Source organism: Phocoena sinus, chromosome 21, assembly GCF_008692025.1.
Source record: "Phocoena sinus isolate mPhoSin1 chromosome 21, mPhoSin1.pri, whole genome shotgun sequence".
NCBI classification, from domain to species: domain Eukaryota; kingdom Metazoa; phylum Chordata; class Mammalia; order Artiodactyla; family Phocoenidae; genus Phocoena; species Phocoena sinus.
In genome coordinates, this window is record NC_045783.1 from 11,052,193 (window position 1) to 11,069,999 (window position 17,807).

The 17,807-nt window shown below is 49.8% G+C and overlaps 1 protein-coding gene across 1 annotated transcript in view; it reads right to left on the minus strand.

The window, feature by feature from the left end:
* The window catches only part of DLGAP2 (DLG associated protein 2), a 145,789-nt gene extending 130,560 nt beyond the window's left edge, over window positions 1-15,229 (minus strand). Inside the window, exon 1 of the mRNA XM_032618450.1 lies at window positions 15,172-15,229. The gene's annotated coding sequence lies outside the window, so the exon portion shown is untranslated. The remainder of the gene's footprint in view (window positions 1-15,171) is intronic.
* Window positions 15,230-17,807: the final 2,578 nt, after the last annotated feature.

A 17,807-nucleotide genomic window follows, 5' to 3' on the forward strand; every position in this document is an offset into this window, starting at 1 on the left:
CACAGTAAATAGCAAAAGGAGAAATAAAAATTTTTATCTGACTCCACACCCTCCAGAAACACTAAAGCTGCCAGGAGACCTGGGCCCAAACCATGTTGAGGTCACTTCCTAGCCGATCAGCGGTTTGACAAGTAACCTGATTCTGAGACTCCATTTCTTTATTGGAAAACTGGATCCTCACAATAGCTTTGCCGTGAGCGCCAATGTTACGTAATTGTCCGCTAGCTCTATTCCACATACCTTACGTCCACACCACCCAGACACGTAGTATGTATTTGCTTTTTCCCTTTATAATGTGCATTTAAAAGTCCGTTTTTCACTTCGACTTGGTCTGCCACGGCCAGAGATTAGACAGTTTGAAGACAAAGCAAACAAAACCCCACAATAGCTAATAGGCTCCGTCCCCGTAAACGAGGATGGAGCAGACAGATCTCATTACGCCCGGAATGCAATTTGGGTGCAGCAGCCAGTCCAGCTGGGGCAGGGCAGCAGCAAACTCGATTTTGTGCCTGAGTCCCGTGGACAAGTCACCCAACCGGGGGAGGGAACGCTCCGTGTTCTGGACGGATCCGTGGGCGGCTCCCAATCAGCGCCGCCTGACACACACCAGACTCTGTAATGGAGCAGGGCCATCAGTTTCAATCACTCCTAAATGTTTCTACTGATGTCATTTCAACAAAACAGTGTGCAGATCTGCCTTGAGTAGAACTCAGTTACGGAGTCGCCGTGACCCCGGGCATTCCTTCACGGCAATCGCCCAGTTGCGACGCCCACGCCCCCGGACGCTTACTTGGGGCAAAGCCCCCTAATTCCCCACCCATATTCCATCACTACCCGGGGCCGTATTACAACGTGAGGCCTTGTTTTTGAAAAAGAAACACGGATTTGTGGCTCCTGATGCAACGAGTACGTGGGTACTGACTTCTCGCGTTTTCATGGAACCAACAATCCAAGCGTGACAGCAAAGAGAGGCTTGCAAAGGCCACCTCCCGTCCCGACGAGGACAGTCATGTCCAGAGACGGTGCGTCCCTTCTTCTAGCAGGCGCGGCTGCCTCGGGATGGAGGGTCCCCCGCCAGGACGTTTACGCAGAGAGGCGCTCCTTAGTACTGTGCTAAGAGGAGCGACTCTTCTCCTTTCCTGGAGGTGGCCCAGGCAGTGCTGTCACTCATGTACACGGTGGGCAGAAACGCAGTGGGGACGGGTGTGGAAGTAGGGGGGAAAGGGGGCGTGTACACCGGGGGTAGGGGACGGGGTGTGGGCCTCTCTACTGTGGCCTCTGCGCTCACCCTGCGGGTCCTGTCTTTCTCCCATCGCTGCAGGTCTGACTGCTCCAAATAGGCCCCGGGATGCCGCAGATGTCCGGCTTCTCCCTGGTCAGGAGGTGGGGGCTTTGGGGGCTGATGTGGTCCTGAGGGTGGATGCCTTACAAATGGGATCAGAGCCCTGATAAAAGGGACCCCCGAGAGCCCCCAGCCCTTCCCCCATGTGAGGACACAGCACGAAGACGCCGTCTGTGAACCAGGAGAGGCGTCAGCAGACACCAACTCTGCGAGCACCCTGACCCGGGACGTCCAGCCTCCAGAACTGGGAGAAGCAAATGTCAGTCGTCTAAGGGGCCCGGCCGACGGTGTCCTGCTGTGGAAGCCCAGAGGACCGAGACAGCCGCCCCGCTTACTCCACGTGGCTGCCAGAATCCACCCCCAGGCCCCAAGCACTGTTCTTCCAGAGACAAAACCAGACACAACTTTCATGGCTTCGGCACCTTCCGTGCGCAGGAAGCCTATCCAAGCTGCTGGTTGGTCCAGCCTCAAGCGGCCGCCTTGGCCGCCACCCGCTCAGCCCGGCCTCACCCGCGCGGCACTGGGAGGGGGTGAGTGCAGAGGCTGGTGCTGGGGCCCTGCGGGTGCCGTGGGCGTGCGGGCCCGTGGAAACGCTTTCTGGTGCTGCCGGCCCTTACCCTCGCCCTAATGAAGCCAGAAATCTGGACGATGAAGGAAAAGCTCCCCTTCCGTTTGCTGTTTGTTTGCTCACTTGGTTTAAAGAACAACACGTGGGCCCCACAAAATACGTGCAAGGGGCCCTCTGGGGGCTCGCAGGGGCCGCTGTCACTTCCAGACGCGCGTCTGCCCTGTGCTCAGGGTGAAACACACACCACCGACCCCTGCAGCACGTGCCCTTCAGCGCCCACAAGACGTGCACCCCCCTCCGGGGCCTTGAGGGCTTCCTTCACAGCGCCCCCCGGCGATCGCAGCTGCAGCTGCTCCGCACGCCGGGCGCGGCGGCTTCCCCACAGCAGCAGCCGCTCCCCCGGCCCCGGCACGTGCGTGTGCGCGAACGTGATCCTGTGTCTGTGTGCGTGTGTGCGCAGTCTGCATGTACACGCATACCGTGCACGTATGTGCACGTGGTCGTGTGTGCTTCTGTCAGTGCGTGCATGTATGTTTGCGTATACATGCACATGTATGCATGCATGCATGTGTATGTGCTCACACGTGTGCATGTGTATGTATGTGCACGTATGTGTGCACATGAGTGTGTGTGCACGCACTGGCCGCCATGCTGTGTCTCTTTCTGGGGAAGGGACAGAGACCTGGTCTCTCCCTTCTCCTCCCTGGTGGCCACCCGTGCAAGTCTCTCATGCTGGGACCTTCTTCGTATGAAATGGAAGGACGACACCTGAGCCAGGCAGACTTTCACGCCCAAAGTGGGTTCAGCCACCATCCGTACACACGATAATTCTCTACGGCTTCTGCCCTAGGTGTCCAGCTAGATGCCCTCGTCCCACCCTGATGTGTCACCGTCCCCACGTGATCCAGACTCTGTGTCATCGGTGCGTGGTCCTCGCCCCTGTCCCTCCTCGGGCCCTCACCCAGCTCTTCTCCATCACCTGATTCCCAGGCTGAAGCGCCAGTGCCCACATCCAGGATGCTGCACCTTCTCCCACCCCCGTATCATGAGACGGGGGCCACACCAGCCACGGGGTGGTGGCGGGGATGGGGGAGGGACAAATAAACCAGTCCTACAAGTGAAGGAAGTGCTTTAAGCAGAGCCTGGAACTCCAGACCGGCCCATTCAGTGTAGACCCAGGGGCCACCCAGGTTCCCCAGACCCACACGTCTACCATTTACTCAGACACGAGCACTCCTGTCCTGAATCCCTGTCGCATCCTCCTACCCAGCATAAACTGTTTTCACTCTCCTCTTGATACAGTTACAACCACACTAAATTTTATAACATTTCACTTCATCGAGTTTTAAAAATGGAGTTTCAAATGCACTTGCAGATTCTGTGCGATAAGTTATAGAAAGCAGAAAACAGGGCTTCCTGGGTGGCGCAGTGGTTGAGAGTCCGCCTGCCAATGCAGGGGATACGGGTTCGAGCCCTGGTCTGGGAAGATCCCACATGCCGCGGAGCAACTGAGCCCGTGCGCCACAACTACTGAGCCTGCGCTCTAGAGCCCACGAGCCACAACTACTGAGCCCACGTGCCACAACGACTGAAGCCCGTGAACCTAGAGCCCATGCTCCACAACAAGAGAAGCCCACGCACCACAACGAAGAGTAGCCCCCGCTCGCCACAACTAGAGAAAGCCCGTGCAGCAACGAAGACCCAACGCAGCCAAATATAAATAAGTAAATTCATATATATAAAAAAAGCAGAAAACACGTACATGAAATTTAAAAATCCCTGGGCTGCTCGGAATTAACCTCACTTTGTAGGATGTATGTGGCCTTCTGGGAAGATTGGCGTAAGCAAAAAAATGAGGGTTGAATTTAAAATCAGGCAGGGAGAGGACATCTTGTACTGGACAGAGAATCTTATTTCTGACTAATTATGGACACTTGCGTCCCCTCCGATTCCACTTCCTCCCCGCCCACTGTCTAATTCGGCACCAGCCCCACGTCTCCCGCTGCCCGCTCAGCAATGCCCACAGGATGCCTGCGTAGCCCTTCTCTGCAGGGAGAGAAACGTGCTTGGTGAAAGCAAATCTAACCCCCTACATGGCCTAAAAGAACCAAATAATTTGAGAGAATATGTAGAGTTATTTGCATCTTTTTGTTCAACATCTAAACAGCATTTTGTGCACAGCGGGATTTCAATAAACACTTGACTGGATGCTGGCTGGCTGGACCTCTGAGCTCTGCAGAGTTAGATGCTGTGCTGTTTATCACGATGTGAGCATGGGAGGGTACTGGGAGACGGGGGCCCTGACCTCCCGGCATGGGTTCTGTAACTTCCCCTGGTTCTACGATTATTTACTAAAGAGTGTGCCTTCCAGTTTTGAGGACTGGAGTGTAACTAGGAGCTTTTGCTGAGGAAGGCGGTAGCTCCCAGGCCTTGCTGCAGGTGAGGTTGGGAAGTCTTGCCACCATTTTTGGGTTCAGGAACTCTGTCTCGTCAGTCTGCAGCCTGTACCTGTGTCTTGGAGGTGGGTGTACGCTGGGTTACGAGAGGCTGGTGCGTACACAGATGGCTGGTGTTGGTGACAGCTAATGTCCCTGTGACAATACAATGCCTTTCTTCCTCTCTCCCTCCTCCTATTGCTGCCGGGCTGGAGGACACAGGGATGGCATCTTTGTAATAACTCTGCGCAGGCTGGGGCCTGGGGCCACGTGGACGCTCTGTCCCCTCTCTACGCTGCCCCTGAGATGCCAATGTGTATAGTTAGAACAGCATAGCTGCGTGCTCACCTCCCAGGCCAGAGCCAGGGTCACTGGGAAGCCAGATTAGAAACTTGGATGTCGGCCCTTCTTTAGAAAATGTTAGTAACATACACACAATTTGTCTAATGAGTCTTCAGATGAATGAGTAAAAGATACTAGAGCTTCCTGGTCTCCCCTTCACGGCCATGGCAGTGAGCTAGTGGGCATGGGTATTTGCAATCAGCTGGTTTGCAGAATTTTCAGCAAGGAGATTGCTTGACAAGACCGATCGCTACGTCGTTTGTTTTTACTTATTAATAACTCTGAGTGTGGGTGCTTTGTACTTTGGTTGCTGTGAGTTTTGGCTTCACTTAAGAGTATGAGGTGAGGCACGTGGGGGAACCCGAGGGTTTGGGGCTATAATTTTCTAAAACTAGACGCTAAAGTATCAATGCATTAAGGCTCAAGGAAGAATTCCCATACACCCATGGGTAGAGCAAATTCCCTTTAACCTCCATCCCTAACCTCTGGTAAGTTAACGACAATTTGCAGGAATAGTGATGTTCTGTTAGGAAACTGTGTGAAATAAACAACTTTGACTATATTGTCAGGGTAAGTATAATACAATTCCTGGGTTATTTTAGTGCCCTTGGTGCAGTTAAAATTTGTGTGTATTAGGTCATATTCCTGTCCTATAATGTAACTAAGTGTCTGCTTTCTGCGATTTGCATATGGAGTTCCACTGTAGTCTCTCCACCCAGGGCTCTCCCGCTGCAGCGTGGGAGCTGCGGGGTGCGGGTGAGTGGGCCCCCAGCCTTCACCCTGCCGCCTGGGTGACACAGAGCAGGTGCAAGGGGCACTGATGCAAGGAGCCTTCTGCAACATTGTTAGTTACAAGTTCAATGTTAGTTACAGCTAGCATTTATTTGAATCAAATCTGTGATTTGGGAGAGCTAACCCTGACACAAAATATGTACGTTCTTTACTCCATTTTGATAAGACGAAGCATATGTTGCTCTTTTAAATTACTAAACAGACTTTGGGGTTCAAATTTGTCCACGTGGCACATTGTCATAGGCTATACAGCCGTCATCCCAAGGAAGACCCTCACCTGTGGAAACGCTTTTCAGCTCCATTTTGTGGTGAAAATGGGGATGCTTGTGTATAACAAAGGTTTTCTGCTGAATTAAGTCATGGCCTGGAGAGCAGTTTCTGGTCGAGAAGCTGGAGCACATACAGACACGCATCCAATTCCTGAATCCAACCGGTGAAGCAGATAAACACATGCACTCACACACACCTGTTGGTCTATGTTTATTCCAGGTGCAACTCATTATCAGCCACATAACAATTCAATTTCAGGTGCCAAATACAACAAACTAGATACACTGGACCGGACACAGGGTATTTTGGTTTCTTGGGGAAGGAAGACATTCCCACCCTGGTTTAGCTCAGAGCCAGAGCGGCCGCTGATTCATCAGGGACCCGGTTCAATCGCTGACCTCTGTGGGCTTCAGGCCCCGCACAGGTGCACTGAGGATGCTGTGGGGTTCAACTCACTGGGCTGGGTGCCCAGCGGGAGCAGGGAGCGCCGCAGGGGTCCTCGGAGACACCCAAGTCCCCTTCCCGCTCCTCTCCCACTTGGTCCCCTGCATTGCCAAGGGCCATCTCACTCTTGATGCCAACCATAAACATGGAATATTGGTAAAATTTCTCAAAAGCCCAGGGCATCTGCTACCTTTCATTTTTCACAACTACAGAGTTCCTCTAGAAGCCCAGCACTGGGTCAGATAATTCTGCTCCCTTCCCTGCCAGCTGACCGTTCATTTCCTATATCCCGGATGCCAGACTTCACAGGCTCGAACACCCGAAAAGATCAGCACGCCGCCCCGTTTCTACCAAATGCTGCATCCACTCGACAACACAAGCGCATCTCCGGATGGCTTCTGACTCACGTCTGAACGCACGTGTGCCTGTGAGTCTCCTGCAGTTGGAGCGGCGAACCCTTACAGGCACACGAATCCTTCAGAATCAAAGCGCAGTCTTGGAATCCGTGTTTTCAGCTTTTGCAACCTGCATACAAATTTAGTAGCCATGGACATCGTGTTCTAGACTAACACTGAGGAAACCAGACGTCCGGGAGCTGGCGCCCATCTTCCCGGATACGATCTCCGCCTACGCATCCCTCACTCTTTCAGGCTTGGATTAGTGAAGGTGGGCGGGTGACAGCACAGTGGTCATGACGATCACAAGGGTGACAGTACAGATGATGAAAGCTAACCGTGCACCAAGTGCTAATAAGGCTTGCTAAGGCCTTATACTTTTGGGTTTAATCATTCTAATAAGCCCGGGAGGTAGGAAAGTCCCCTTAAGGCTTCCGCTTTATTTGTAATAAACAGGGAATCAAAGGCACAGTAAAAGTAGGTGGAGGTGAGGTTCCCAGGTGCAGGATTGCGTGGATGCGAGGGCTTCAGGGCTGCCTCGGTGCTTCTGTCCAAGTCACACGGCGGGATCCCTCTCATCTCCCGCCGGATTCTACAGGGCGCAACTCTGCCAGCAGTTTCCCGCCCACGCCCATCGTGCCCCACACACGAGATGCCTTGTACATTGGCACCTAGTCCACACACACACACACCCGAGGTTTCCTTCAGCGATACTTGCCCTACTATGTGTGATGTGCTTTGATATTTTCTACTCTATACATTCCATACTTTCCTGTTCTTTTTTTATTTTAAAAAATCGCTGGTAGCGACCCAGTAACTTGAATTCACGACCCCACCGAATGGGTTGCAGCCCACGGTTTTACAATCAGTGTCATGGAAATATAAACAGGAGAGACAGGAAACGAAATGAAAATTACATGCTGACTCAGCCAATGGCCCATTCAACGGACGGTCTCTTCTCTGATTAGATGGCTCATCCGTCACCCTCCTCCCTTCCTGTCGGGATCTGCTTCCACCCAAGACCGTGTCACCCAGCGCAAAGGCCATCGCTTACTTGTCATAGAAGCTGACGTTTTGAGGCGCGATTGCAGAAGTGTCATTTCAGGAGGAACGGCTTTGAAAGGCGAAAAGAAGACTTCCCATAATACTCCAATTTGCATGGGTGTGCGTGTGTATACTAAGACAAATGCACGTGTGGAAATACTTGCTTCCTTTAAGATAGACGGATTTCTGCAGGAATGGACCAGAGAGCGGGTGTGTTGCAGACGTAAGAGCATCTGGGCAGAATCAGGAGGTGGGGCTGAGGGGATGCCCCCTAACTCTGGCTGGGTCTCCGGCAGAAAGAAGCACGTGGAAGCTGGGGTCTCCTTATGCTCGGCCACTACACAAGCCCAGCGTCCTCACCGGGTCCCTGGCACCTTTTCTGACCTCACATCACTGCACCCTTGTGACATCTACACACTGTCCGCTAGACCCAAGTCCAACCTCCACTGAGTCATCAAGCTCTGAGCCCAATGCGATTCTATTTTGCCATAATCCCATACTGAAATGCCGATTTTATCAACAGGTCCGTAAAAAGATGCTCAAGACAATTAATCACCAGGAAAATGCAAATTAAAACCGCAATGAGATATCATCCCACACCTGTCAGAATGGCCGTCATCAAAAAGACTAGAAATAAGTGTTGGTGAGGGTGTGGAGAAAAGGGAACCCTTGTGCACTGCTGGTGGGAATGTAAATTGGTGCAGCCGCTATGGAAAACAGTATGGAGGTTCCTTAAAAAACTAAAAATAGAACTACCATATGGTCCAGCAATTCTACTCCTGGGTATTTATCCAAAGGAAATGAAAACACTAATTTGAAAAGACACATGCACCCCAACGTTCACTGCGGCACTATTTACAACAGCCAGGACATGGAAGCAACGTAAGTGTCCATCAACAGAAGAATGGATAAAGAAGATGTAGTATATATATATATATATATATATATATATATATATATACACATATACATACAATGGAATATTACTCAGCCATAAAAAAGAATGAAATCTTGCCATCTGTGACAACATGAATGGACCTAAAGGATATCGTGCTAAGTAAAAATAAGTCAGACAGAGAAAAGACTGTTACTAAATGATCTCACATATGTGGAATCTAAAAAATAAAACAAATGAACAAATATAACAAAACAGAAACAGAGTTATAGATACAGAGAACAAACAGGTGGTTGTCAGAGGGGAGGGAAGAGGGGAGGAGAGAAATAGGTGCGGGAGATTAAAAGGGACAGACTGCCAGTTACAAGATAAATGAGTCATGGGGGTGACACCTACGGTGTGGCGAACACGGTCAATAATAATGTCGTATCTTTGCATGGTGAGAGAGGGGGTCAAAAGGTACAAACTCCCACTTACAAGATGACTAAGAACTAGGGATATGATGCCCAACATATAAACAGAAGCAACACTGCTGTGTGTTATACAGGAACGTTGTGAACAGTAAATCCTAAAAGTTCTCATCACAAGGAAAAATACAAAAGAGAAGAAATAGAAAAAAGGGGTCATCACTTCACGATGTATGTAGGTCACATCATTATGCTGTACACCTCAACCTATAGAGTGGTGTGTGTTAATTGTATCTCAATTAACTGGAAGGAAATAAACTTGATGTACAATTTGCAAAAAAAAAAGGCTTATTTTACTCAGAATGAATTCATCTAGCTACTTTTTGATTAGTATTGATACTTTGTGGTTTTAAAAAAAAATGATTTCAAAGCCAAAATGTAATCTTGGGAGTTGTCTCTTTGTTTTCTGCATTATTTTTTACTGAAATCCCCCAATTTTCATGCTGTTCAGGGGAGGGTCTGGAAGCACAGGTCTCTGTGAGGGTTGCTCTGTCCAAGGGCACGTGTGGCCATGTTTGCCTGGGGTTTGGGGGACGCTCAGAGCAGCCTCCTGGATGGAAAGCAGCCTCCAGGTTTGCAGGACTGGGGCTGAGAAACCCTGGTCCGGAGCTGACTGAATGGGATACAGCTGGTGGGCTTCACCGTGAGAGTCCCTCTCCCACCCTCTCCTGAGCTTCTCCTCCCTCCGAGGTCTGTCTGTCCCCTCCCTGTGGGCCTGGTGATTCCGCTGGTGGGACCACTGATGCACCCCCGGTAGCCCTGGGTCGGGCTCACAGCCCCGCACGTTCCATACGAGCCTGTTTCTCTCCATCTGCAGAAGCCAGAGGGTGGGACAGTGTCTAACTCCTGATCATCTAGTATTTACACACCGGGCACCTTGTCTGGTCCCGCCGCTCCAGACCCGCGGTCACCCTGTGACCTTTCAGAAGCCCTGGCGGGAGGGGCCTTGGTACAGTCCCCCATCACCCCGCGCCTTCCAGGAGGAGCCCTGCCCAGGCCAGCATCTGGGTCCATCACTAGAGCACTTTTTTTTTTTGCGGTACACGGGCCTCTCACTGTTGTGGCCTCTCCCGTTGAGGAGCACAGGCTCCGGACGCACAGGCTCAGCGGCCATAGCTCATGGGCCCAGCCGCTCCACGGCATGTGGGATCTTCCCGGACCGGGGCACGAACCCACATCCCCTGCATCGGCAGGTGGACTCTCAACCGCTGCGCCACCAGGGAAGCCCCTAGAGCACGGTTTTTCAGAATGCATCCTTAAGGTCCCGAGTTCACATGCTGCCCTGATGGACGTGCTGAATAGAGTTCAGGGGTGACCCCGTGCCCACGCGGCCCTCCCTGCCCGCCCCCAGCCCCCTGGAAAGGTGCGGGTCCTGACGCGTGGCCCCCTCGGTGCTCAGGTGCTTGGCAGCAGGAACGGCCTTACAGCTCCTGTGTCTGGAAACCTGCTCATCCCTGGGACCCCAACTGAAGCCGCCCTGCTCACCAGGCTCTCTAGGTCCCTAGTCTGCAGCAATTTGATTTTGGTCACAGTATAGCGAGTACTGTCAGTGCCTCTCTAACTGCACTGAATTCCTTTTCTCTTATACACATAGCGGTGACGCACTTGGCTTTTTCTAACTCCTCAGCGTGTGGAGGCCGCTGCATCAGGGAGCTAGCTGGTCATGCTCGTGGGCGCATCCTTCAGGGCAGAAAACGCTCAGTAATTGTTGTTTGAGTGAAATCTGCTATAGACTGAATGTCTGTGTTCCCCCAAAATTCATGTGTTGACTCCCAACCGCCAAAGTAATGGTGTCAGGGGGGGCCTTTGGGAGGTGAGAGGTCATGAGGGTGGGGCCCCCAGGATGGGATTAGTGTCCTTCTAACAGAGACCCCACAGGGCCCCCAGCCCTTCCTCCACGTGAGGACACAGGGAGAAGACGCTGCCTGTAAGCCAGGAAGAGGGTCCTCAGCAGATGCCGAATCTGCCAGCACCCTGATCTCAGACCTCCAGCATCCAGAACTGGGAGAAATAAATGTCTGCTGTTTATAAGCCCCCAGTCTGTGGCATTTTTTTTCTTTCACAGTAGCCCAAATGTAGTAAGACAAAGCCACACATGCACTGATGGAGGCGTGAATGCATCAAATAAAGATTTACTGTGTGAGGAAGGGAACCAACATGGGAGAAGGTACCGTAATTCATTCGGCAGCAGCCAGGCTTGGAAACTGTGCAAGGTAAACACTGATATTTAGCATAAAAGCTAGGCAGTGCACTCCAGAAATCTAGATGAAAAATCCCAATCTCCTAAGTTCTACAGACACGTGTTAGTAGCTTTAAAACTGATTTTGATTTGTTTGTACAAAGTTTTAACATTAAATTGTCAAATAAAATACATCTTTTGGACTGTCCCCTTGATTAGCTGGCATGTGACCTTCCCTCTTCTGCAGCACGTGACGGGGACTCGACGTCACACGCTGGGAGGAGCGTCCCCCGAGGGGTGTCGGGATCCCCAAGGGGCAGGTGGGTAGGAGGGGGCTGCACATCCTGAGGGGTCTCCGCTGTGGAGGAGGGAGGATGGAGGCATGCAGTAAATAGATACATTGTTACTGTCCAGACAGAACCTTGGCAAGGCACCGTGTCCACTATGTCTAGAAACTTCTAGAAATTTCCCTGAAGGAAATAAGTGTGGATGCCCCTCAAGTTACAGAGTTACACATCTATACGTACGTGTAGGGGTGTTAATAAAAGGACACAAAAATAAATGTCTAAAAGGGGACTTCTTTTAAAATGAGTTATGTATTATAATTACTTTGAGACATTCATGCAGTTAGATGGTGTGCAGACGTCAAACAACGCCATCTAACATCCTTCATATAAAAATATTTTCACAACATGTGCCTGTCCCGAAGAAAGCTTTAAGTATTGGCAGGTATTATTTTATATTCAGGTATTTAAAAAATTACATAGTGTGTCCGTTTTCTCCGTGCTGTCTCATATAATATCTGCCTAATATTCTTTAATTGATCATTTCATTTTGTCTGCCTTTTTTCATTTCAGTTTGCAATTGACTTGCCAGTGCAAAATTTGGTTCAACAGAACAGTCCTCATAAATGCTTATAAGTTACCAACTCTTTACAACTGACTTAAATTTAACATTCGTGGGAATGAAGAAAACCCATTATTAGCGATCACATCTCCTATAAATGAGCCAATGTCACAAAAATTACTGGTAGGGCAATTTAATTTCAGTGTGTCTGAGGGCCTTCTCTCAAAATGTTTCTCCTAGAAAAAGTGGGTTTTCTCTTCCATTGTAGTCATTTTGAATGTGCTGTATTAATCCACTTTTATCACTGACTTTAATTTCATAGAAACCTTCTCTATCTTCCTCTGTTCCATGGCCATTTTCCTCATCATAAAATTACTTTTCATACATGGCACCCTATGAGCTTCAGAGAATGTCTGTGCCCTAAAATGAGATTGTTAATGGCAAGGGCATGGGGTGTGATACTCACTTCTAAAAAGATGACTTTACTCATTTGTCTTGTCTGTCACTAAAGAAGATTTTAGGGTTTTCAGTAAATGTCACTCACCTTTCCTTGGAGTTTTTAGATACTGAGGCCAATTGGAAAAAAAAAAAAAAAGATTGGTATTTTGAACTGGATGAGAGGCAAATGCTCCTGCATTGTTTTGTGCCTTTAGCCTCTACCAGGCTGCAAAACGTCCCTCAGTACTCTGTAAATGACAATGACTCATTTCACTGCAAGAGCATTGACATGACTATAAAGCATTTTAAATTTTAATGTGGGACGGTAGAATCAGAGACTCGGAGGAGATGTTAAAAACCTGTCCAGTTTCACCCTCTCGATTCAGAGATAAGGAAACTGGAAAACCCAGTTTGGAAAATAAAACGTCTAAAGTTATGGTGCTTGCTCCCAACTAGTTATTGTCATAACACTGGGAACATAACTGATTCCTTCTCTCCTTCTCTCCGCCCTTCCTCCCCCACCCTCCTTCCTTCCTTCCTTTTCTTTTTTTTTTAAACCTTCCTATAAATTATCCTTTCACACACTTTACATCAGCATCCCAGACCCGAGGTGCGAGTTAGAATCACGTAGGGAATTTTTCTAGACAATAAGCCCACCAGGGACCAGTATTTAAACGCCCCCCAGGTGACAGGGACCCACGACAGGCAGGTTGACCCTCATGTTTCAGCGAAGGGGCTGCTCAAGACCCCTGGATCCCAGTGTGAATGCGCCTGGCGGGGGCACCTCGGTGCTAAGTCCACTGGCCGGTCCACTGGCTACTTGGCTTGCCCGACAGCTGATGTAGGGTTTCCCCTTCCCATCAGAACCCACCGCCGCCCACTCGCCACCACAAGTGGGAAACTGGGCAACATTTCGAGAACTCTTTTGTAGCCAACCTCGCCAAATCCTTCTGTCAGTTTCTTCCCAAGTCCTTTAAAGTCTGACTCTTCTCATTATAACCCCCAACCATCACCTCATGTCCACACTGTAGGAACGGCTCACTAAGTACTTTCTGTCCCTAAACATTATGGTGGCTTCTAAAAATTTTTTAAATAGAATTACCATAGGACAAAGCAATTGCACCTCTAGGTGTCCCCCCAAGAATTAAGTCCAGGCCCTCGGTGCCCTCGGGCTGTGCCAGCCCAGGTGAGACAGCACCCCGAGTGCCACGTGCTGTCCAGAGGCGGACGGCAGCCTCTGAGTCAGCCTCAGGTCCCTGCTGCCACGGAGACGGAAACGTGGCCTCAGGATGTATAGGTCTTAGGTTTTGGCAGGTCCCCCTCCCTCTAAAAGCCTGTCACAGAAAAGAACTGGTGCCACAGACACAACTGTGATGCTGAAAACTCTTAGACCCAGTACAAACGTGGGTGAGCTATTGTCGAGGTCTCATGAAACGGAAGTCAGATGACTCATCCATTCATGCGTGAAACAAAACATAACGCATGCTTATTGCAATGAGATAGCCAGTATTCCTTCTAAATAAAGAGGAGAAATAATTTTATTGGCCTATTTCCAAGTAGAGAAAGGCCTGGTTAGACTGGCATTTAGAAATAAAGCTCTAACTCAATCATAGTGGATAATACACTGTCATTCTTTTAGGACTATACCTGGTTTCATAATTTTACGTTGAAAAGCAAACTTTTTCTGGTTCTAATTTCCTTTAAAAGAAAGCGCAGCTTTACACAAAAGGACTCCTGTGATTTTCAATATTATTCTTTGAGCCAGTCAAATGAGCAACAGATTCACCGGCTAAAGATCAGATATCAGTTAAGAAAAACTCGAATTTAAATAGAAATCAAGCTTATGATCCATAAGACAACCTCTGCGCGGTCACAGCAGATGGCCATCAGAAGCCGAGAAGGCAGCTGGAAGTCTCTGAGGCTGGCGAGTAACCATGTTAGGTGCAGGGCCAGGAACCCAGAGCCACGGAGAGGGTGTCTTTTCTCAGTTACATTCCACGTGGATCTCATTCAGCCGTTCGATGCTGAATTTATCCGGTACTCCCCATTTCTAAAGGAGCATCTGCCCCGTTCCATGTAAGCCCGACTCCCTGTCAAATGGTGATGGCCAGCTCCAGCTCCAGCTTCACTGTGTCTGTGGCAGCATACAGCTAAAATTTCCACGTGATTTCTACGAGCGCCGGGGAAAAGAGAATGTGATAGTAACTCGGAGCTCCCTTGGAAGCAAGCGTATAGTTGCACTCAACACCCAAGCCACGTGGAGCTGGGCTGGCCTGGAGCAACCAGCTGTTTTATGTCAAGTAACAGAGTTACCTGAGAAAAATGCAAATACAAAAGCTTTTCCCTCCCTTAGACTGACTTAGGGTTTCGTGACGAAGGAGGGAAGGAGAGATGTGTCATTCCACATGTGCGGACAGGTCTCAGTTATGTTCATGCAGTTTTGCTGATTAATAATCTTAATTATGTAAATAACCGCCTTAATGATTAATCTGTGATGATCTGGAGCCAACTGTGTTCTCATCTAGATCTTCCATAACGTTTACAAACCGCTATTTAAAAAAATTTCACTGCATCTTACTTAGTTCTCATTAGGACCCCCTAAAGTCGAATGTATACATAAAACATTTTGCGGGGAGGGTCACCGGTGACGGACGTGCACGTCGCCCCCGCCCGGAATGCCCGTCTGCTCTGTGCCGCACTGGTGTGTACTCTACCTAGATCCTCCTTGGCCGGCCCCGGAAAGCTGATGCCCGGCTGGACCAGGTCCCCGCCCTCTTCCTCTGCAAAGAGAGAAACAAAGTCACTTTTCAGTATGTTGCTGGTGCGGCCCGCGTAAGCACAACGCATCCCCTACACGCCCCCGCGACGCTCAGGCACGAGCCACGCTTTCCGGCTTACGCCACTGCTCGGGGCTGGCGTTTGGGGCCGAAGCCCAGGAACCACCACCTTTTCTGACAACAGTCCTGCGGTCGCAGGTGCACGTTTGCCCCACGGAGGCGCCGACTTAGGTCGCCATGCAAGGGATTCACGGCTGCTCCTTGGTCTCCTGCAGACTTTGTAGACTTTGTCTGCATGTGAGCTGGATTCTGTAAACTCGGCCGCACGATTGTTTCCCGGCTGGTGAGTCCCCTGTGAGCCCTACACGGTCCTGAGCACGACTCCTCTGACGTCTGGAAAGTCTTGTACTACCTGAGGCCTCGTATGGCAAAATTGGAAGCCTGCGGTTACTGTTGTCATCTTAATACTCGTTAACCTTAGGTCAATTTTGTCCACATCTCATTTCCTTCTGTTGTGACAACAGGTCACCGGCATTGATTTTCGATTGCTGAGTCTGTGATTAGCGCAGAAGCAGACACGGCATTCTTAGAGGCACACGTCGTGCGGCTGTATAAGGTCTCGGGGGTCATCTCGCTCTGGCCCTCCCTACCCAGATGAGGCAACAAAGCCAAAGGGACAAAAGGCCTGGGCTCTGTGTCCAGCCGGCCCTGGGGAGCTGGACACAGACACAGCAGCGGCCTTCCGTCCTGGGCTCCGCTCGGCGAACCAGGCGCCTTGGTCTGCCGGCCTCTCTGGGCCCCATGAGTGCTGGCAGGCAGCTTAGATCTGCTGATGCCCAGGGACTGTCTGCCCCGCGATGCGTGGAGAGCAGCGGGGTGGGGGGAGGGGGAGCGGGGTGCAGACAGCAGGTCTCCATACAGAGACAGGGAGTTTCAGATAAGCTTCACATATGTGCCATCATTTGGGTGTGTGGTCTGTAAATATTATTCTAAATATAATTACATAGTCAGACGTGTGTTCACGCAGGCTTCCAACATTTGCGAATAAGCTTTGGGCAAATATTCTAGTAGGACATCCATTCTAGCAATCCTAAATACAGTTACCATGTTATAGTCGTGGGGGGCTTCGTTTTAGGACATTGTGATCAGCCCACTGACATTTTCACCATCTTCAAGTCAGCAAATAGGCACCTTCCACTTTCAGCAAGTTTACAGGACGTTAAAGAGAGAAAGGGAGGGTTATTTGTAGTGAGGTAGATGGACCTAGAGTCTGTCATACAGAGTGAAGTAAGTCAGAAAGAGAAAAACAAATACCGTATGCTAACAAATATATATGGAATCTAAAAAAATAAAATAAAAATGGTTCTGAAGAACCTAGGGGCAGGACAGGAATAAAGATGCAGATGTAGAGAATGGACTTGAGGACACGGGGACAGGGAAGGGGAAGCTGGGACAAGTGAGAGAGTGGCATGGACATATATACACTACCAAATGTAAAATAGATAGCTAGCGGGAAGCAGCCGCATAGCACAGGGAGATCAGCTCAGTGCTTTGTGACCACCTAGAGGGGTGGGATAGGGAGGGTGGGAGGGAGGGAGATGCAAGAGGGAGGGGATATGGGGATATATGTATACGTATAGCTGATTCACTTTGTTATACAGCAGAAACTAACACACCATTGTAAAGCAATTCTATTCCAATAAAGATGGTAAAAAAAGAAAGAAAGAAAGAAAGAAAGGTAGGGGGTTTGGCCATGAAAGATGCTGTGGAGCTGTGGAATTTACCACGTCTCAGGTAAATTGTGGTGGAATTTCATCTTACGGGGTCTCCCAGGCACTGCTTTTAAGATATATACAATATACATGAATATACATGTATATATGTCTAATAAATGTCTGTCTGAATTGGGGTAAGTATTTTAGAGAGAGCTTATTCGAATGCATTCACATAATTCAGCTGCGCCCCGTTTTTCATGGCTAAGAGTACTTCTTGCACGTTTGAAGTCTTGTTTTACTGCTAATAAGCCATCGATGACAAAGCTGGCTGGTCAGGTGACCACAGGGTAATATGAAACTCAAGATGCCGTGTTTCATTTGTTTAGAAGCATAATGTAATAGGATGCACGGTGCTAATTAAATACGGTTGCCACGGAGACTATGTTCACGCGGTCAGCATTATTAACTTGAAGACCGTCTACGTTAGGTGGGGTAGAAGAGAATTAGGAGCATAAACCGAAACAGTGAACCTTCGATTTCGATCCCATTTGTTCTCTTTGAACACACACACACAGAAACAAAGGGACGAGCTTTACCAGTATGAATCTGAACGAGCAGCTGACATCACACAGTGGAACCGCGAGCACGCGCTGAACTGACAAAGACGCCCAGCGGATGCAGACGAACAGACAGAGCCCAGCGCAGCGCAATCAACCGGCAGCTTCACAAAAGGGCGAGTCTCATTATCCCGAGAACGAGACTCCAAGGACGCCGCCTGAGGCCGTGCGGAGGCCAGCCCTGGATTGTGAGGGTGGACGCCACCAGCTGCCTATTCCCCCTCCGCTGTCCTTCCTCAGA